General features: G+C 36.2%; 1 long non-coding RNA gene across 1 annotated transcript; it reads right to left on the reverse strand.

Annotated features, from left to right (window-relative positions):
- Positions 1-1,632: 1,632 nt before the first annotated feature.
- On the reverse strand, positions 1,633-12,409 carry LOC140857500 (uncharacterized). The gene is made up of 3 exons (XR_012140951.1): positions 12,330-12,409; positions 11,881-11,957; positions 1,633-2,920 (listed from the first exon to the last, which is right to left on the reverse strand). It is a non-coding gene; the product is annotated as an uncharacterized lncRNA (long non-coding RNA).
- Positions 12,410-22,634: the final 10,225 nt, after the last annotated feature.

A 22,634-nucleotide genomic window follows, 5' to 3' on the forward strand; every position in this document is an offset into this window, starting at 1 on the left:
CAGTTTTTCAGTCAGTATTTAGCACGACGTGCTCCCATTCATTAGGTAATGGAGTCCGTATCTATGGCAGGTAGAATTACCTTGGTGAAGTGTGAGTTTGTGTTCTCTTCCTATTCATATTTTCTCAAATGCAGCAGTGCCCAAAGGATTTTTCAATTGGTATAGATGGCTGGTGCATACAATTGTGGTGGAAGTGGTGTGCAAACCCAAATCATTTGGGGCATTGGATATCCCGTGTTGACATGTGGTGAACTGCGCTTATCAACAAGGTGTCGAGCATAACTTCAATAAAAAGCAAGGTTGCAGGCAGGGTGATTCTTCAGCCTCAATCCTCATTGGTTAAATTTCTGTGGCCTGCGAGGAAAGTACTATTTCCCTAGGATATGGCATTCTTAATTACTCAGAGCAACTCGTTTGCAATACAGAAAACAAATTTGCAGAGCTTCTATGGCCATTAGCGGTAATTTTATGGTCTGGTGAATCAATCAGGTGTGAAACGGAGCCTTGGATCTCTACTGAAACAATTACTTTTTTCTACCAAAAAAAAAAAAAAATATTTCGCTGGTATTCTGCTATAATGTGGATCTAGTTGCTTTGCACCCAACTGTGGATCATTTTATCCCTTCCTGACGGCACCCGGAACTCAACCCTCTTGCAACAGTGCTTTCCTCCTACTATAACAGAGCAAATGTTGAGGGTGCGGATCAGTTGGATCGATCAGGATGATGTACTCTGTTGGGGAGAAAGTTTTAAGCCAAATTGGTTGTGAAGGAGGTTTATACTGGATTACTTCACCCGAATCCACAGGCCTGGGGAATGTTGCAAAAGTTTGGAAGGCAAAAGTTCATTACAGAACTTAATTATTTCTTTGGACATTGTTTTTAGGCAATCTTCCTAAGAAGACTTTGCTTTCAGAATGAATCAGTGGCTTGCTACCTATTTATCGTTGCCACGAAGAGGCAGACTTGAATAATCGTGTATTCTTTAGATGTAATCAAGTCCGAACAATATGAGCAAGGGTAACACATCCCACAGTAAGTAGGCTCCTAACAAGTCAACAGGCTTTCAACTTGTTGACTGCAAGATCTTCCTCCGAAGCAGAATGTTGGTGGTGACTGTTCACAGCAAATTTTTTGTGGCCGTTATGGAAACGAAAGAATGAAGAAATCTTCCGGAATCAGATCAGTATCCTTTCCAGTATCGGACCAGACATTTGACATGTGAGGTTTTTAATTCTACAAGGAAATCAAGGTTGTATGGAACTGACATCTAGGGTTGCTTTCTGTTATGTCAAGGCTCTGGGGCAAGATGATGTGATGGTAGAAGTACGTCGGTCAGGATGTTAGGGAGATTTACAAAAAAAATCTGTTTATGCCAGAGGGATACTCCAACGGAGATCTTTCGATGCTTAAGTCAGTCGGAGCTTTGAGCACAGTTGGAAAAAGAGAATGCTAGCTTAGTATAGCATTATGCATATGCTAGGATCAGCCTACTTTTTAAGAGTCCTTTTGTTACCTTTATATAGAGGAGTACCAGAGTTTGTTATGTCTGAATCTATAGGTAGCTAGGATAGGAAATCCACCCACTTACTAAGTTGTTAGTCGTGGGTATTTGTTATATGACATGGCCGCATTTTGGAGGTCTATGGGAAGATTCCAATTGATTGCTTAAGTGGTACGACAAGTAGGTTGATCGAGATCGGCTCATGGTTGAAGTGCCGTCCCGATTAGTTCTACATCAAGGCGGATCATAGGAGCTTGTTCCTTGCAATTGGCATGATCTTGATTCGGAGGTCGAAATGATTTTGGCCCAAAGGTTGGTGAGAATCCATATCTGCATCGGTTGCAGGATTCTGCTTTGTTGCTGGTGAGATGTCGACATGGAGGTCAGCGGTGCTCCGATTTGGAAGTCGTATTGAAGCCGATGAGATCACTTCGTTCTGATGCTCCATGATGGGTTTGGTGGTACATGTTGTCACAGTTCTCGTTAGCATTTCTGCCAGCTCTAAATTTTCATGGATGAGTCATGACGACGTTGGCTGAGGTGACATAACTCTGTAACACTTGTCCCCCACTTTTGAATCTGAAATGGTCACTTCGGGCTGAGGAAGTGGTCCTAAAAAAAGTCCTTAGAGCCCATCTGAGCTGGCAAATCTAAGATGATTGGTTTTCAGGTACGTCATTGCATTACTTCACAGAACTTGACTTTGATTTAACAAGCCACTTTGTGAATTATGCCTTAATTATTTTGGAGGGATCTAGCGCTTCGTGAGTCTTGGAGCATTTATGAGGGATAAACGGTTCGAGGTGGATCATTATTTCAATCTTGAAGACTGAGAGTTGACAATTGTTCAATTACTTTGAGATGATAAATATCTTGTGTCGCTCTGAGGAAGTTAGCCCTGGGAATCGCTCTTGGACCTATCACAAGCCATGTGGAAGGTTGTGAGAAGTTCCTAAGCATCCTTTGCTGACTGTTCATGGGATTGAAGGGTCGCGAAACCTATCATTTCATTGACGGCCGCATGGGGCATTTTGATTCCTTGATGATTGCATCCGCTCCATCCCGGGTCTATACAAATAGGCCATTGATTCGATGGGATTTTATCATTCCAGTCACTCTTTCTATTGCAATGCTTATCAAAGTCCTTTCTCTTTTCAGCAGCTATGATGCCATCAATATGGTCCATAAAATGGGTGGTGAAGGAAAGAATGGCTGCATTTCGTGCAGAATCCTCATCCAAGAGGGTGAGAAGCACTAAGCCAAGACGATCCTCTCCCACCGCTTCAAGGTCATCTCATGCTCTCCTGTCAAGTTGGGCTCCGACTCCTTCCATGAGGCCTAGGGTGAGCTCCTTCCAGCTTGGTGGCAGCAGTGGAGCTTTTGGCTCCTCTCTATGGATTCTTGACGTGGTCTAGAACTGTTGCATCAATGAATTTAAGGCCTCAGTAGAATACAAAAAAGAGGTCATCAATCTCACTGCTACTACCTTTGTCCAGGGCTCTAAAGATTACAAAGCTCATGTGATGCAGATGGTTCTAAGTTGGACCTGAGGCACCTCCTTCCTGACAACAGTGATGAGAAAGTTGGGGTTTTCTCTTCAGATGAGGATTAGGTCCTCATCCATTTTATATTTGCTTTTCTGGTGCCTGGACACCTCTCTACAAAAATTTTTTAAATTAATGAAAAGCAAATTATATTTACTTTACCTAAATGTTCATGCCTTCGATGCTGGGTTTGCCGGAGTCCATCCTGATTTTAGGTGTCAGAATCTTTGCATCAACTTTAGATAAATTTGGGCTTTATTCACCAAGATACACGTGATCTAATGAATATTTTCGAGGTCCTACCCAAACTGATTACATAGTTGCATTTTCACCAAGTCATTTTTGTCGATCGAGTTGACCTCGAACCTCGCCATCAAATTGATTCTAAGACCTATTCGTGGAGGTCTTAGCTTGGGTTAGGAGGATATCTCTTTATTGTCAAAGTTTTATCGCCTTATCCGAGGGTTGTTCCCTTCATATGTAGGTGGTTTCAGGGGTCATATTCCTTATCGATATGGATTCCCAAAGTTTATCTCGACTTAGTTAGGCAAGATCTGCCAAGTTGATGGCTTTGGTCATGTTCTCGGATTAGTTCCAAGGATTCCTTTTGTGGAGGTCCCAACCTTGGTCAGGATATCCTCTCATCGTTGTATCATTATCGACCAGTATTTGAAGGTCTCAATTTGAGCTAAGATATCCTCGAGGTGTTTGCTTATGTTCTTTGAGGTTCCATCAGGTCATCAGGCTCATGTAGATTCCTGATGTGGATTTTAGACATAGATTTGCCAACATCTTCTTTAATACTGGGCAGATGACCAAGTCAAAACTTTGGTGTTGTCCTTGGATCAATTCCAAGGATCCCATTCATGGAGGTCCTAACTTGGGATAGAATATCTCCTTATCATCATCAGATCATTTTCGATCGATATTCGAAGGTCTCAACCTGCGTTGAGATATCTTCAAGATTTGTTGGTAGAGGTCCTAACTTGAGTCAGGATATCCTTTATTGCCAGTACCTTACTGATTAAGATTTTAAAGATTTTAGCCTAAGTTGAGATATCTTCGAGAGATTGGTCCACTGATCCAATCATCGAGGTTCACTCTGGTATCTGAATATCCTGTAGTCTTTTTTGTATCCGATGTTTGGCTGAACACTTTTTTCAGAGATCTCTGTTCAGACTGAGATATCTCTAGCAGGTTGTACATCGAAGGGTTATAGTCTTCAAGCATTTAATGTTTGTCCACGCATTTGATGTTGGTCGCTTTCTGATAGTGATAGCTTGTTGGAAAGGACAATTGAAACCCTGATTTCTAGGAGGCGTGGTCTTCTAGACCTTTCACATGATGGAAACCATCGCATTGTCTGAGAGGGTAGTTGAGGGTGCTCAGGCTTAGTTCTCCTATAAATAGAACACCCCCTCAAGGCCAGAACTACTCCAGTTGTCTCCCATGATGTCACCTCACCTAGCACTACACGATCATCATTGTGTGCTTCTAATCGAGGAAGCTTTGTTGAAGTTTCATGGTTTCATGCATGCAAAAATTTTTCAAAACAAGTATGCAGTAAAAATTTAAAAATTTTAAATTAAATTTAATTTAATCTAAGCATACATAAGATCAAATCTTAAAACTATAAATAGGATCATCATATGTGAGATAGGATTCAGATACAGAAATCAAATAGAAAAAAATAAATAGAGAACATACCTTGGCATGGATTAATTTTCACCATGAACTGATGATCATGGATATCTTCCGAAGGTCCCTTGTAGCCGTACAAGCGTCCGACCTCTACGGATATCCACACGAGACTCTAATTTGATTAGAAGCTTGTTGATCTCATCGGGTGCTAGCTTCTTTGTAGAGATCGTATCTTGATGGTTGAAATTTTTTTTCTCTTAAGATACTCTTAGAGAAGAAGAAGAAGTAGGAGGATGTTGATCTCTATGCTAGAGATCATGAGAAGAACCCTTTCTTCTCTTTTCTTCCTAAAATCATGCACCAAATCTCTACAATAGAGATGTAAAATTTTATCCAACTTTTAGACAAAGAGAAGAGGAGAAACTCATATCTAAACATGGACAAAAGATGGGAGAAGGTGTCCTAACAACCCACCTTTGGTTGTTTGTAATAAAGAAGAGATAAGTGCAACCTTACCTAACGCCATTGAGCAATTCACCATGCCCTCTCCCCTTGTTTTTCTCCATGCACTCTCCTTTAGTTTGGGCATCCAAAATCTGATCTCTATCAGCCATCCAATGCCTCATGTGGTCCATGGTTTAAATAGGTGAAGGGATAAGATTTTTGGATAGGAAATAAGAGTCCAAGTAGCCTTGGACTCTCTCTTTATTATGCCGCCCACCCCTTCTCATATTAGTGCCCAGGTTTCTCATGAAAAGAAGGGATTTAAAACTCCATCTTACATGCTAAAAACTCATGGAAAACTTTTCCTTTTGGGCATCCAAAAACTGGTTGGTGTGAGGCTTTCTTATGCGCATGGAGATGAAGAGTTTAATCCGATTAGGACTCTTCTTTTAGGTGGCTGATTTAAACTAATTTAAATCCAACCAATCCTAATCATATTAGTAATTAATTAGATCCAAATAGATAGAAATTTAAATCTGATTTCGAGCTGAAACTATTTAGATTAGATATCACCTAATTAGAGAAGGAGTTCTAGTCCTTTTGGATTCTCTCTTGGTGCTTGAGTCAAACTCAATTTAATATTAATCCAATTAGGATTTGGTGCACCCATGAAAATAGAATTTTTAGTCCAAATAGGAATTCAAATATTCTTATTTTTATCCTAGTCTAATTAAGAATTGAGTCAAACCCACATCTTAATTCAATCAGAAATCATTCTCCCATGCAATTTGGGTTATCTCATAACCCAATAGGTTTGATCAAATCAAACCCTTATCAAGTCAAATTAAATTTAATTTAATTAGACTTGATGTAAGTTCCATAGCTCAATCAAATTGAGCCACTTAGCAATCCAATTGCTAATTAATCTCCTTTAACTTACTAACTCTTTAGCGAGTTACTTAATTAACTTTTGCATTGGATCAATCATCAATCGAATGATAATCAAATCTTTTTACGATTTATAGTCATAATTCAACCATCTGATTAGTCAAAAATTTTTTTGTGTATGATCTCATAGATTCTATTCTGTCTGGTAGTAAGATATATTGTGATCCCTATCACAATATCATTAAAACTTTTTCAATGGATTGAAACCGTTCCAACTCTACCCACCAAGGATCATCGATCATTAAGATGATGCTCGTGGGTCTCACAATCTACCAGTGACATCTAGCAGTATGTAGTGGTAACCCAATAGAATAAAAGATGATAACCTCTAGGTGCAGTTAACGTATGATACAGTCCCTCTATCGTAAGTCCGACTAGATGGCAGGTCATGGATAAATATCAAACCTCATCATCGGTCATATGATAGATTCAATTAGCTCGAGTCCATATGTGATTCCTATAGAAACTCTTTTCTATTAATCATATTGCTATGACCATAGATTAAGGATCAGCTTCATAAATCTCATAGGACTACTCCCTTCTACTAGGGTTGATAGATTCCATCTAAGTGTACACCCTACTTTATAGTGGACCAACTATCGCCAACATCCACTACAAGGGCTCATTGAGACCTATGTTTATATGTAGTCAAACTCCAGCAGCCTCACTGTGAGCAGCTGTAGCACCGCAGATCAAAGATCAATCATACAACTGCAGTATCGAGAAAGTCACTAACAAGTGAGTAGATATCTATGTGACTTCTCGTGGTGGTCACGCTCAGTGCTAGTGTTCTCTAACAACCACCTACACTCTCACTCCAATATCACTACATCGCAGCTCGAGATCCATCTGTCTGAAGGAAGCGATCCGTGCATTGGTCTATCTGGCTCAATCATCATCTCCATGATGATCCTATGACCAGAGTAATTTAAGAATTAATCATCAATGACACATGTCTCAAATTTTAATTCTTTAAAAATATGTGTCATCATCTTGTTAATTTCTTGGATGATTCATAGACACATAAAATATGAGTAAAATATAAATGCCTATTAAGTACAAAATCATGTTCTAAAAATATGATATTCGTCAGTCAATATTGATTTCTAGGGCATACATCCAACAATCTCCCACTTGCACTAAAGCCAATCTGCCATATACCAAGCCTATCTTCATAAGACAGGCTTTAGTCTCTGGCTAGCTAAGTGACTTACCAATGGGTCATCCACATCTCATGTAGAGTTTGCTCTCTGCACCTCTATATATTTTACTTGAGGTAGTCACGTGTTCTGCTGCTCTATGTGCTTGGATATCTGGTGAGACTTAGGCTTCTTAGCAAAAGCTATGGTGCCATTGTCTTTGCAATATAGTATCATGGCATCTGATGGCACGATATCTGCAACTAACATTAAAATTAGAATGCATCCTACACATCTACAGTGTACTCAGCTTCCATCGATCGATTGCTTGAAACCTTCCAAGATATCGACATGATTAACCTATGATGTAGATATTCTACCATCAATGGTAGACATAAAATCTGAATTGGTGTATCCTCCCACTCCTAACTTTGATCCTTCTCCAAATTAAAAATAAATCCTTAGTTCTTCTTAAGTACTTAAAATATTTTCATAGTAATCCAGCGCTCTCAGCTTAGATACAACTGATATCTACTCGTGAATTCACAGTATTAACTATATCAGTTTAAGTATATTATATGACATACATATATGCCCAAGAGGGTAGCAGACCCCTCTCCAGATTTTTATGCTGAACCTTTTCAGCATCTACTCTCTGTACTTTATCTGTAAAAATATAATCATCTAATTGCATCTATCTCTATAGATCTTTATATTCTTAGAATATAGACACTTGCTTTATATCTTTCATGGAGAATTCTATATACAACCATATTTTAACCGATGTCAGTATGGACACTCCCACTGACCCATTTAAAAACCCATAATTCTTCATATTTAATCAAATAATTTGATCATATCATCGAAATGAATGTTCCAACTCCAAGATTATTATAGACTTTGTGATCTCCTATCACGAGAAGTGAAATTCATAAGCTACTCCATATAAAAATCTTCAAAAGATATCCATTTAGGAAAGCTAATTCACATCTTTTCTTGGAGTCGATGTCTTACATTACCTCATTGTAGGTTTTGGGATTATCTATATATTCTCTATCTTCCATAAGAAATGATTTTCTCTACATCCTCTATTAAGCAACCCAAGCACCTTTCGAGAAGATGGGAGATTTACTATATATATGAGGTGGAGGAGGAATATATGTCTACTGGCTCATCAAGAATAGGTTCTTTAGGTCCTACGACTCATTGCTCTTTAAAGACACTCTCTTTGAGCTTAATTTTTTCTCACTATTCATCTTGGTTAAATAATTTTTCAAAAAGATAGCATATCGGGTTACAATCACATTGTAATCCTTTCAGAAGAAAAGTAGTATCCCAAACTCTTTTAGGATAAGCTTTATAGATCTATCCTTTAACATATCCATCTGCTATCCTTAACATAGGCTAGACATCCTTGGATCTTGAAATAATCAGATTCAGTTCTCATCATGCCATATCTCATACGGTATTGTAGGAATAGTTTAGAGAGAACCCAATTTCATAAAATAAAGTATGTCCCTAAAGAAATAAAATAAATCAGTGAAGTTCATTATGGACCGGATCATATCTCATATAGTCCCATGACTCTTCTTATCTCGTTGAGTTGAGATGTACTAAGAGGGATCCAATTTGAAACTATGTCATTTTATGAGATAATCGAGAAACTTCTTTCTTTGGTATTGCATCCTCGATCCGATCGAAGTATCTTTAAGAATTTTTCGATTTGCTTCTCTACTTTATATCTGAATTCTTTGAACCTTTCAAAATTTTAGATTTGCATCTCATATACTTACCCATACCATGATTGATCATCGATAAAGGGAACAAAGTAGAGATAATTCTCTTTATTAACACATCACATGGGCTACATATATCAAATATGTACAAGGATAAGTATGTTAGTGGGCCTTTTTCTCCTATCCCATAAGAGTAGCTTGATTATATTTTCTCAAAGAGATAATGCACAAACTAGATATGACTCAACAGTCAATGAGTCCAAAGCCCATATTTCTTCAGTTTATTAATCATTTCTTCTCCAATATGATCTAACCTAAGGTTCTACATATACTTTAGGTTTATCTTATCTTTGGATCTCTCAGATCCAATGGCATTCATTATTTGTTCAATTGAGTTCACAAATGCATCACCATGCAAATGATAGAGACTGTCTCTAAGAATTAAATCCAAACGATAATCACAAAGGATAAATACCCTGGCGATAGCAGTAACTCTTGCCCTATTACCAATTTAAGGATTACTTCCTCAGTCCTCTACCTTTCCATCGACTCTATATAAAATCACTAGAGTCTAAAACTCAACTGAAAGAAGAGAAAATCGTAAGGATAGTATTGAGCAATTTTGACATACCTACTCTAGGTGGGTCTTTGTTCTTTAGACTCTCTAAGTATTTACTTTTGAACTCTTTTAAGGTTCCTTAGTTATCAACACTTTAACCAATTCAGATAAGATATCAAGATGGTCATTCATATGGTAGTTTACCATAAACTATCCATATAAACTAATCAGAGATCGCAGGATCAAATTCATAAGTAATTTCTCGTGCATGGTCATATCGAGCCTTTTAAGCTCCTTAATATCTCGATATTATCAAATAACGATCATAAACTGACTGTCCATCATGCATCTCATGCGCTGTGCGACTCTGATCATCTCACAACACTTATAGATGAATCAATATATCATTGGCAGTGAACATGTGCTCATGCATACGTTGGAGTTCATCTAACATGGACTTCAACATTTAGCACCTATCTTAATTATCATTGTCCATCCACTTATCAAGTATAGCTCGTTGATTTTGGGTTGGATAGATTGTTAACATCAGAATAACCTGGTAGAGAAATTGCTTAATTTTTGAAATTAAGAAAATTCTTAAGTTTGTGAGCCAGTCTATGTAATCGATTTCGATTAATCGGTTGATATCTAGGATTTGAGCTAGAGGATTGAAAGTTGACACAATAAACAACAGAAGCAAAGATTTTAATTGGATGTTTATACTTATTTTATAATTTGCTCTAGAGATTTTAGATGTAAAAAGAACTCTCATTATTTTATCAGATCTCCCACACTCTCTGGGTGAGAAACAAAATTCTAACACGACAACTGAATTTCTAGTGGGTTGTGGTCCCATCGATTCGTGCATCTCACCTAACATTATTGGTAATACGAACAACACCGATGTGTGGATAATTCTTTGCCCAGATGCTTCTCTAAGCATGTTGCAGCAACTTGATCTCTAAGTCATGTGGACTCATCTAACAGTTATTACCCATATTCCTTAGTTAAGTCAGACCCACCATTCATAAGCAAGTATTGGGTCCTTCACCTAATAGTTATTGAGCCCAACCCTATCTTTATCTTAGAGTAACTCTTTGCTAATAGAGTGATTGCATATTTTCGATGTAACTAAACCATTATGACCAGTCGAGAATAATTAACACCGATAGTACGTCCGCATATCTACAATGGTGGAAGATCATTGGATTTAATATTAATGAAGAGATTTTTAGTTTAAGTCTTATCTAATCAGTCATCATATGACTGATCTAATTGGCATAGGCTAAATCAAATCATCAAGCAACCATATTTGAGACTCAATCTTCTAAATTGGTTAGGTAAGTGGAGATCGGTGGGGTCCCTCCATTGCTTTCCTTAGACACTAATAAATTGGCCAAATTAGCGAATAGAACTAATTAAATAATTATTTTTCAATTACTTATCTTAGACACCAATTGGTTAATTGGTCTGAATAGTTAGTTTAGGTAAATCAGATTCGAGCCATAGAACCGAATTAGGTCCTTAGGTTAATCGATTCTACATATGGGTGGTAATCGATTTGATCAACAATAATTACATGATCTTAAGCTCTATTGACCTCACCTTAATCAACACTTAACTCGATTTGATCAACTGTTAAATCGATTCAGACCCAATATGATCAAATCAAAAATCCTGGATATAATCTAATTACATGACCTAATTTGATCTACCCATGACCAATCCTTCATGCACAAATACTAATTTCAGATCTTAAATCTAAATTTTTAGATCTAAATTCTTTACATGAAAAGTATGTTTGGATCTCGAAATAATTTCAGATCATATATATACATATATATCATATATATGAATAAGTTCAAGTTATAGAAATAAATTTCAGCCTTAAACATGCCATCATATATCATATATATGAATTAAAATAGATATTAAAACTTTTTTAGATTTAAATAACAAAACATATATCACATATATGTTAAAAAATTAGATCTAAAATTTTATTTAATTAAAAATTTTAACATCGTTCTAGGATAACCATACAGTATAACAAGTTATGCCAGTACAACCTTATGTCAGAACGATATCAAAAACTTTCAGATCTAAAATTTTTCTCTACAGATTCTAAATCTAAATCTAATCTATGCATATGACATGGCTCTAATACCACTGTTGGAGTTTCATGATTTCATGCATGTAAAAATTTTTTAAAACAAGTATGCAGTAAAAATTTAAAAATTTTAGATTAAATCTAATTTAATCTAAGCATGCATAAGATCAAATCTTAAAACTATAAACAGGATCATCATATATAAGATAAGATTCAGATACAGAAATCAAATAAAAAAAATAAATAGAGAATATACCTTGTCATGGATCAATTTTCATCACGAACTGTTGATCATGGATGTCTTCTGAAGATCTCTTGTAGCAGCACAAACATCTGGTCTCTACAGGTATCCACATGAGATTTGATCTGATCAAAAGCTTATTGATCTCATTAGGTCTAGCTTCCTTACAGAGATCGTATCTTGATGGTTAAAATCTTCTTTTCTCTCAAGATACTCTTAGAGAAGAAGAAGTAGGAGGATGTTGATCTTTACGCTAAAGATCATGAGAAGAATCCTTTTTTCTCTTTTTTTTCTAAAATCATGCACGAAATCTCTATAATAGAGATGTAAAAATTTTATCCAACTTTTAGACAAAGAGAAGAGAAAAAACTCATGTCTAAATATGGATAAAAGATGGGAGAGAAGGTGTCCTAACAACCCACCTTTGGTTGTTTGTAATAAAGAAGAGATAAGTGCAACCTTACCTCACGCCATGGAGCAATTCACCGTGCCCTCTCCCCTTATTTTTCTCCACACACTCTCCTCTGGTTTGGGTATCCAAAATCTGATCTCTATCAGCCATAATGCCTCATGTGGTCCATGGTTTAAATAGGTGAAAGGATAAGGTTTTTGGATAGGAAATAAGAGTCCAAGTAGCCTTGGACTCTCTCTTTATTATGCCGCCCATCCCTTCTCATATTAGCGCCCAAGTTTCTCATAGAAAGAAGGGATTTAAAACTCCTTACACACTAAAAACTCATGAAAAACTTTTCCTTTTGGGTGTCCAAAAATTGGTTGGCGTGGGGCTTTCTTATGCGCATAGAGAGGAGGAGTTTAATCCAATTAGGACTCTTCTTTTAGGTGGCTGATTTAAACCAATTTAAATCCCAACCAATCCTAATCATATTAGTAATTGATTAGATCCAAATAGATAAAAATCTAAATCTAATTTGGAGCCAAAGTATTTAAATTAGATGTCACCAAATTAGAGGAGTCCTAGTCCTTTTGGACTCTCTCTTGGTGTTTGAGTCAAACTCAATTTAATCCTAATCCAATTAGAATTTGGTGTACTCATGAAAATAAAAACTTTTAGTCCAAATAAAATTCAAATATTTTTATTTATATTCTATTCTAATTAGAAATTGAGTCAAATCTAAATCCTAATTCAATTAGGAATCATTCTTCCATGCAATTTAAGTTATCTCATAACCCAATTAGGTTTGATCAAATCAAACCTTATCAAGTCAAATTAAATCTAATTTAATTAGACTTGATGCAAGCTCCATAGCTTAATCAAATTGAGCCACTTAGCAATCTAATTGCTAATTAATTTTTTTTTAACTCACTAACTCTTTAGCGAGTTACTTAATGCACCTTTGTATTGGATCAATCATCAATCAAATTGATAATCAAATTCTATCATGATTCATAATCATAATTCAACCATCTGATCAGTCAAAAGTCTCTTTTGTGTGTGACCCATAGGTTCTATTCTGTCTGGTAGTGAGATATATTATGATCTCTATCACAATATCATTGAAACTCTTTTCAATGGGTTGAAACTGTTCCAACTCTACCATCACGGATCATCATCATCAAGATGATGCTCGTGGATCTCACAATCTATCAGTGACACCTAGCAGTATGTAGTGGCAACCCAGCAGAATAAAAGATGATGAACCTCTAGGTGCAGTTAACCTATATAGAGTCCCTCTATCATGAGTCCCAACCAAATGGCAGGTCATAGATAAATCGTCAAACCTCATCATCGGTCATCTGATAGATTCAATTAGCTCGAGTCCATATGTGATTTCTATAAAATTTTTTTCATTAATCACACTGCTATGGCCATAGACTTAAGGACTCAGCTTTATAAATCTCATAAGACTACTCTCTTCTGCTAGGGTCGATAAATTTCATTTAAGTGCATATCCTACTCTCACAGTAAACTAATTATCGCCAATATCCACTATAAGAGCTCATTGAGACTCATGTTTATGTGTAGTCAAACTCCAGCAGCTTCACTGCGAGCAGTTGTAGCATCGCAGATCAAAGGATCAGTCATACAACTGTAGTATCGAGAAAGTCACTAATGAGTGAGCAGACATCTATGTGATTTTCGTGTTGGTTATGCTCAATACTAGTTATTCTCTAACAACCACATGTACTCTCGCTCCAATGTCACTACACCGCAGACTCGAGACCCATCTGTCCGGAGGAAGCGATCCGTACATTGGTCTATCTGGATCAATCACCATCCTCATGATGATCCTATGATCAAGAGCAATTTAGGAATTAACTATCAATGATACATGTCTCAAATTCTCAACTCTTTGAGAATATGTGACATAATCTTGTTAATCCCTTGAATGATTCATGGACATATAAAATATGAATGAAAATATAAATGCCTATTAAGTACAAAATTATGTTCTAGAAATATGATATGCGTCAGCCAAGATTGACTTCTAAGGCATACATCCAATAGTCTTCCCATATCTTGGATCAATCGCAGTGCATCCCAAAGAAGCATGCTGGTAGGTGATGTCATTTGGCATGGGAGGTATTGGAAAGATCCGTCTTTCAGCTTGCAGAGTCGTAGTGATGGACGTCGGGGGTCGCTTTGTCATGGCGCTCCACAAGAAGGATCTTGGATCTTTCTAGAGGGCATCTTTTGCCCCCCCCCAACCCCAAGTAGGCATAGCCTTCCTTCTCTCCTTGTAGATGCATCGTGAAGGTGAACTTGCTTCCGAGAACGGTGAGGCCGACATCATCAAGTCCTCCATTCTTCATCGAAGGTCGCATAGTCTTGATGGCTGGCTCGTGTTTCAAGTGTAGCAATCGAGCCCGTGTCTTTTTGCTTTTTTCTTTTGTTGTAATGGACTTCATCCATTCTGTAATAAGTTTGCACGAGAGTTGGATAAAATGTCTTTTTGTTGTGTCTGTCTGATGCCTGCATCGAATTGCTGCTACTCTTCCTATACGAGAGATCATCTATGAGACATCATTCGAAGTAGATTTATGTGGGCTTCTATTTGACACGTTTGCATATGAGAGTCACTAGGTAGTTGTCATGCCTCCACCCAAGATCACGAACTAAAGGTTGTGTAAACCACCACATACTTATGGAGAACTTTCTCCATAAGCATACAAGACATCTCATCACGATATCATAAACAATAGTGGAATAAAATTTAAATAATTAATGTTCAATCAAATATTTTATAAAATAAAATTTCAAATTTTTTGCATCAATTTTAATAAATCTTAATTTAAAATAAAATATTAAAGTCTATCTCTAGTTCGCTCTCCCATATAGAACCTCCTTAAGTCAAGCTAGTCCTCTGAATCTGTAAAAATAGTAAAACATACAGTAATGAGCTAGACAATCAGTAAGCAATGTACTTTTTGACTAGATAAATTTAGCAACAATAATATACTAAAAATAAATATGCAAGGTGTATCTATTTAAACATACAGCATTAATTAATATAAGATCATTCACATTTAGTCTTTTCAAAATTTATTTTCAAATCTATAAATTGATTTCTTTCAAAAATATTCAGTTTCCCTCGACAGACATGAACTAATCACAATACTAGCGCATAACCCCTGCTGACAGGATGTTGATATATCAGTACACAACCTCCATTGGTAGGGTGTCGATATGCCAGCGCATAACCTCCACTATGAGGGTGTCAATATACAGTGCATAACACCTATTGACAAGGTGTCGATATATCAGCACACAACCCTCACTGACAGGGTGTCAATATCCCAATGCCAAACCCCCACTGGTAGAGTGTTGATATACTAATATATAACTTCTGTTAGTAGAGTTTCAATACATTGTCAAGCTGAGTCAAAATCTATCTTGATTCAAATTTTTTTAATAAATTTAATTTTGTATTTCAATTGAATAAATACATAAAATCATCTGAAATCAAAATCAATCAATCATAATTCCATAATGAAATCAATACTTTCAATGATATAATAGATTTCATTAATAAATATCATGCTTCATATTCACAAATCACAAATAATATGATTCAAAATTTAATGATATAAATACTATATAATTTGTCGATAAATCTAGAAAAAATTTTGTATTATTTACCTCAAATGTACTTCAACAAATCCACATAATTTTTAAAAATTATTTTTCAAAACCTAACACCTAAAATCATACTTTTATTAAACTTAATTATAATTATTTTTAAAATAAAAATCTTAAATCCTCATAAGACTAGCTAGCTATGCAGTAGCATTCGATATTCAATCAGTCTAATCTAGGGTATTAAATCGATCCACTACAAATTAACAATTAAGATAGGATGCTATGATGAAATCGATGATGAAATCTTATGATGTTCAGTTTGATGAAGGTGGAGACCGACAAACTGTCTGACAGTCAATGGGCAAGATCTCTTCACAAGGATCAATCAAGGCTATTAGAGAATTTTGCTAAAATCTAAAAAATTCTAGAAAAAAGAAATAATCCAAAAAGAGACACTTTTAATGAGAGAAACTTATAAAGAGAGAGTGAGATTTTTTTAGAGAGAGAAACTAGAGAGAAGGTGGAGAGAGAAAGTCATACTTTTTAGAGAAAGAAAGTGGAACTCTAGGAAGAGAGAAGGGAGAGAGGGAAGAGAGAGAATATCCCTCTTCTCTTTTCTTTTTTTCTCCTTTTCTTTTTTTTGTCTTCTTTTCTCTTTTTCCCTTTTTTCTTTTTCTTTTCTTGTCCTTTTCTTCTCCTTCTTTTTTTCTTCTCGTGGGTTCTTATGTTGCAACAGGGGATCGTATGGTCCCTCTTTGTTCTACAAATCGAAGGTCATGGTGGGCATGATAATGGCCGATGACTGTTAGGACTGTGACAACGTAGCCTAAGAAACCCAAATGGACGGTCAGTAGTGACCATTAGCTCCAGAAAACCAAAATGATGAGGGACGGAAGCAAAGGATAAACAGAGGCTCTCTTTTTCAAATTTTTCGATGAAACTAGCAGTCGGCGGCACTATCTATCATGATGGTATGGAAAAAGAGAGACGAAGGAGAGATGAGGCTTATCTTGGGCTCCAATGGCCTCTTTAACCCAGTTTCTGACAGGCACAATGAAAAGATTCTGTGAAGAAATTCCAGCAATCCCCTCATCGATTTGGACTCAAATCTTAATGGGAGGAAGAGGGAAGACCCTTCCCCTTTAAATAGGGCCAAAGGGGAGGAGTTCCATTCCTTCCCATGGGAGATTTTCGATTCCATTTAGAAGTCATTTTGATTCCATTTTCGATTCCATTTATGGGAGTCTTCTTCAAATTTCTTTTTTTTCTCTTCTATTTTTTTTTTCTACTTTAAGATTTATGCGGTTACTTAACTAGGTTTGGGGTATCACATTCTTCTTACTTAAAAAGAAATTTTATCCTCAAAATTTTTTTCGTTCAAGTCTTCAAAAATTCTAATTTACTTTTACCTCAAGTCATAGTTATTCTCTAATTTCAAAATTGAATCTTTCATCATCATATCTTTTAAATCAAATTGCTATTCTGACCGGTCTAAAAATAATTTTGACTACTATATTTCTATTGTGCATTGATTCAAATCCATTAATGCACCTGTGTCAAATCTAAGTTTCTAAGTTATGTTACAATCAATGTTAGTCATTGTCCTGATGTCCCTAGTGTCTACCCACCTACACTCATGTCTGATTCAATATATTATAATTTATTCATTTATGTTCTAATGCCATATTAATTATCATGCCCCCAACTCGAGATCATGAATCGAAGGTCATGACAATTATCGCATACTTATAGAGAACTCTTCCATAAACATGTAAGACATCTCATCACGATATCATAAGTAACAGCAGAATAAAATTTAAATAATTAATATTCAATCAAATATCTTATAAAATAAAATTTCATATTTTTTATCAACTTTAATAAATTCTAATTTAAAATAAAATATCAAAGTCAGTCTCTAGTTCGCTCTCTCATATAGAACTCTCGAGTCAAACTAACCCTCTGAATATGTAAAAATAGTAAAATATAAAATAATGAGCTAGACAACCTAGTAAGTAATGTACTCTTTGGCTAGATAAATTCAGCAATAATAATATATTAAAAATAAATATGCAAGGTGTATCAATTTAAATATACAATACTAATCAAAATAAGATCATTCAAATTCAATCTTTTTAAAATTTATTTTTAAATCCATAAATTGATTTCTTTCAAAAACATTCGGTTCCCCTCGATAGCCATGAACTAATGATAGTACCAGCATATAACCATCGATGGCAGAATGTCGATATGCCAGCACACAACTTTCACTGATTGGGTGTTGATATACTAGCATACAATCTCCATTAGCAAGGTATCAATATACTAATGCACAAGGCCCACTGACAGGGTATCAATATGGCCACAAAAAACTCCTATTGGCAGGGTTTCGATACATTGTCAAGCTATGAGTCAAAATCTATCTCGATTCAAATTTTTTTTGATAAATTTAATTTTGCATTTCAATCGAATAAATATATAAAATCATCTGAAATCAAAATCAATCGATCATAATTCCATAATGAAAACAATACTTTCGATAATGTATCAATAGTATTTATAATAGATTTAACTAATAAATATCATAATTCATATTCATAAATTATAAATAATATAATTCAAAATTTAATGATGTAAATACTATATAATTTATCGATAAATCTAGAAAAAGAGTTGCATTACTTACCTCACACGTACTTTAACAAATTCACATAATTTTTGAAATTTATCTTTCAGAATCTAACACCAAAAATTATACTTTTATTAAACTTAATCATAATTATTTTTAAAAATAAAAATTTTAAATCCTTATAGGGCTGGCTGGCTATGCAATAGTACTCAACATCCAGTCGGTATAATCTAGGACGTTAAATTGATCCACTATAAATGAAGGGTCAAGATAGGATGCTACAATAAAATTAATGATAGAATCTTATGATAGTCGATCTGATGAAGGTGGAGACTGACAAACTATCTGATAGTCAACGGACAAGATTCCTTCATGAAGATCAATCAAGGCTATTAGAAGATCTTTCTAAAATCTAGAAAATTCTAAAAGAAAGACATAATCCAAAAAGAGACACTTTTAGAGAGAAAAATATATAGAGAGAGAAAGTGAGATTTTTTAGAGAGAGAAACTAGAGAAAGAAAGTGGAGAGAGAATGTCAGACTTTTAAGAGAGAGAAAGTAGAAGTCTAGGAAGAGAGAAGAATATCGCCCTTCTCTTTTCTTTTTTTCTCCTTTTCTTTCCTTTTTCTTTTCTCTTTTTCCCTGTTTTTCTTTTTCTTTTTTATTTTTTTTCTTCTTCTTCCTCTTACTTTCTTCCTGTGGGTTCTTATGCCAAAATAGGGGACCGTATCGTCCCTCTTTGTTCCTCAAATTGGAGGTTACGATCGGCATGGCGGTGGCTGGCAGCTATTGGGACTGTGATGGTGTAGCCCAAGAACCCAAATCGACGGTCGACAGTGCCCACTGGCATTGGAAAACCAAAATGATAAGGGGGGAAGCAAAGGATAAATAGAGGCTCTTTTTTTCAAATTCTTTGATGAAACTGACGGCCGACAGTGCTATCTATCATAATGGAAAGGAGGGAAAAAGAGAGACAAAGGAGAGATGAGGCTTACCTTGGGCTCCGACGACTTCTCTAACTCGATTTTTGACAAGCATGATGAAAGGATTCTGTGAAGAAATTTCGATGATCCCCTCATCGACTTGGGACTCAGATCTTGATGGGAGGAAGAGGGAAGACCCCTCCTCTTTAAATAGAGCCGAAGGGGAGGAGTTCCACTCCCCCATGGAGGATTTCGGACTCCATTTAGGAGTCATTCAGGGAAGAAGACTCCTTATGGGAGTCTTCTTCAAATTTCTATTTTTTTTCTTCTTTTTTTCCACTTTAAAATTTGTGTGGTTACTTAACTAGGTTTGGGATATCACAGTGACAATACAGGGTCCTCGGAGGATTAGCCCCCTTGTCATCATCTTGATTAATTTCGATGATTGATCTTGGTCGAGGCTTTCAGTTAGCCATTTTAACCAGAAATTTGTGTGTGTTTTGGAAAAAGATGGTTTTATGGATAAGGATGAAAAGGTTCTAATTCTTACTGATAATAGACGTGAAGATTCTCGAAGTTCCATATTTGAGAGATTTGAGTCCTATCGAGGGTCTCCAGCCTGTATGCTCCAGATCAGATGACTTCAATAATCTGATATGGTCCTTCCCAGTTTGAGGGTAACTTGCCTTATTCTATGGATCTGAATACTTCAGCTCGTCTCATGACAAGGTCACTGGGTCGAAAGATTTTTGTTTGGCCTAAGCATTATAGTAACGAGCTACTCATTACTGATACGATGCCATCCTGATCTAAGCTCTTTCTTTTGTTTCTTCAAGTAGGTCCAAGTTTGTTCAGAGCTGGTCAGAATTCTTCTACTCATCATAGAACTCGAGTCCAGTCGATGGTGTCCCTATCTCAATAGGGATGGCCGCTTCAGCTCCAAAGGTGAGGTTCAAAAGAGTTTCTTCAGTTGTCGTTTGAGGCATGGTTTAGTACACCCACAGGATGCTGTAGAGTTCATCTACCCAAAGTCCCTTCGCCAGGCTATGTCTAGTCTTTAAGCCTTATAGAATGGTGCGATTGATCACTTTGGCTTCTCCATTGGACTGTGGATGCCCGATCGAAGTGAGCTTGTGGTTGATGCAGAGCTCCGAACAGAAGTCCTTGAACTTCTAATTATCAAACCGGCATCCGTTGTCCATGATGATGATATGAGAAAGTCAGAATCGATGAATGATTGACTTCCACTTAAAGTCTTAAGCTTTTATCTTGATAATCTGTGCCAAGGGCTCAGCTTCAACCCACTTGATGAAATAGTCGACTGCTATGATCAGAAAATTTTTTTATCCAGTCATCTGTGAGAACAGTCCAAGGATATCAATCCATCCAGGCTTATGCAATCAAGCGATAAGCACAGTGATACGTAATCCTTGATGGAAGACTCTACAAAAAATTTTTCTCTATTGCGTTAAGGCTCCGGGATGAGTTGATGTGGTAGTGGAAGCATGTCGGTCGAGACGTCATGGGAGATCTATAAAAGAAATCTGCTTACATTGGAGGGGTGCTCTAGTGAGGGATCCTTCGATGCTTAAGTCAGCTGGAGCTTTGAGCACAGTGGATAAAAGAGAGTGCTAGCTCAGTATGGCATTATGTGTGTGCTAGGATCAACATACCTTTCGAGAGTCCCCTTGTTATTTTTATATAGAGGAGTACCAGAGTTTGTTATGTCTGAATATATAGGTGGCTAGGATAGGGAGTCCACCCACTCACTAGATTGTTAGTCATGGTGTTTGTTACATGACATGGCCATATTCTCAAGATATATCAGAATATTCCAAATGATTGCTTAAGTGGCATGATAGGTGGGTTGATCGAGATTGGCTCATGGCTGAAGTGATGTCCTGATTAGATCTGTATCAAGGCAAATCATAGGAGCTTGTCCCTTGCAGTTGGCATGATCCCAATCTAAAAGTCAGGATGATTCCAACCTAGAGGTCGGTAAAAATCCATATCAGCATCAATTGCAGGATTCCACTCTATCGTTGGTAAGATGTTGACATGGAGGTCGACGATACTTCAATCTAGGAGTCAAATTGAAGCTGATGAGATCATTCATGGTGCTCCATGATGGGTTCGGTGGTGCATGTCATCATGGTTCTCATCGGTATTTCTGCTAGCTCAAGATTTTCATAGATGAGTCATGAGGACGTCGATTGAGATGGGATGACCCTGTAATACTTTCTTCTACAAGCATTTGTGGATCCTCCCCTTGTCACACCTATGTCAGATGGGAATCCCCACAACCAAGTCATATAAAAGTCAACTTTGATGGATCATGAAAGGCTGATGAGGCTAGGGTTCAAAACCATGCCAATAGGGTGTTGATGGCTAGATGAATTCTTCTTCAAAGTAGAACTGTACTTGAAGTTGAGCTGATGGGAGCATGCATTGGGTTGTATAAAGCTTTTCAATGCATAGAGGACAATAGCATTGTTCTTGAAGATGACCTTGCAGTGGCACTTATTTTGATAAATTAGCGTTCACTTAATTTAAATGACTAAATCAAACGTCTCATAAAATAATAATCCAAAATCTAGCATCAAATTTTGATAAATCCTAATCTAAAATAAAGATTTCTAATTCTATTTCTAACATCTCTTCTATAATACATTCTCAAGTCAAACTAGTCTATTGAATTTATAAAAATAGTAAAAATATAGAGTAATGAGGTAGAGAGCTCAGTAAGTAATAAATATTTTAACTAGATAAATTAAGCAATAATAGCATACTGAAAATAAATATATAGGATACATCAATTCAAAATCTAATTTAAAATATATAGCATTAATCAAAATAAGATCTATGGACATTTAGTCTTTTTAAAATTCAAATTTTGTTCATAAATTAATTTTCTTTCAAAACATCATAATCATTTCAGTAGTCATGACGTTAGTCAAAATGTCACTGCATAACCTCCAATATCAGGATATCAAAGTACTAGTACTGCCACTAGTATGATATTGAAATACCAGTACACAATACCGACTAGTAGGATAACAAAGCACTAGCTTATAACCCCCACAACAGGATATTAAAGTTGTGATACCCAGTCCAAAACTTTCCCCACATGAATCTTGAGGCATAAAAAAAAAAGAAAAGAAAAACGATAAAGAAGATTC

This window comes from Elaeis guineensis, chromosome 4 (assembly GCF_000442705.2).
Source record: "Elaeis guineensis isolate ETL-2024a chromosome 4, EG11, whole genome shotgun sequence".
Lineage (NCBI taxonomy): Eukaryota > Viridiplantae > Streptophyta > Magnoliopsida > Arecales > Arecaceae > Elaeis > Elaeis guineensis.